This window comes from Procambarus clarkii, chromosome 5 (genome assembly GCF_040958095.1).
Source record: "Procambarus clarkii isolate CNS0578487 chromosome 5, FALCON_Pclarkii_2.0, whole genome shotgun sequence".
In the NCBI taxonomy this organism is placed as follows: Eukaryota; Metazoa; Arthropoda; class Malacostraca; order Decapoda; family Cambaridae; genus Procambarus; species Procambarus clarkii.
In genome coordinates, this window is record NC_091154.1 from 50,656,571 (window position 1) to 50,656,804 (window position 234).

The following is a 234-nucleotide window of genomic DNA, read 5'->3' on the forward strand; positions in this document are numbered from 1 at the left end:
CCCCATTATCACCTGTGGACAGTATCAGCTCCATTATCACCTGTGGACAGTGTCGAAAAACCCGACACCATGTACTAATATTTAATACAATAGGCAAATAATATTGCTTGGTTGTATAAACAAGTTTACTCATAGAAAATGTAGTCTATAGTGGGATTTTTCCGTCAGTAGAAAACGGGATATCATTGCCACATCGCTATTAATTTCACCAGTTATTCTGCTGGGAATTATTCT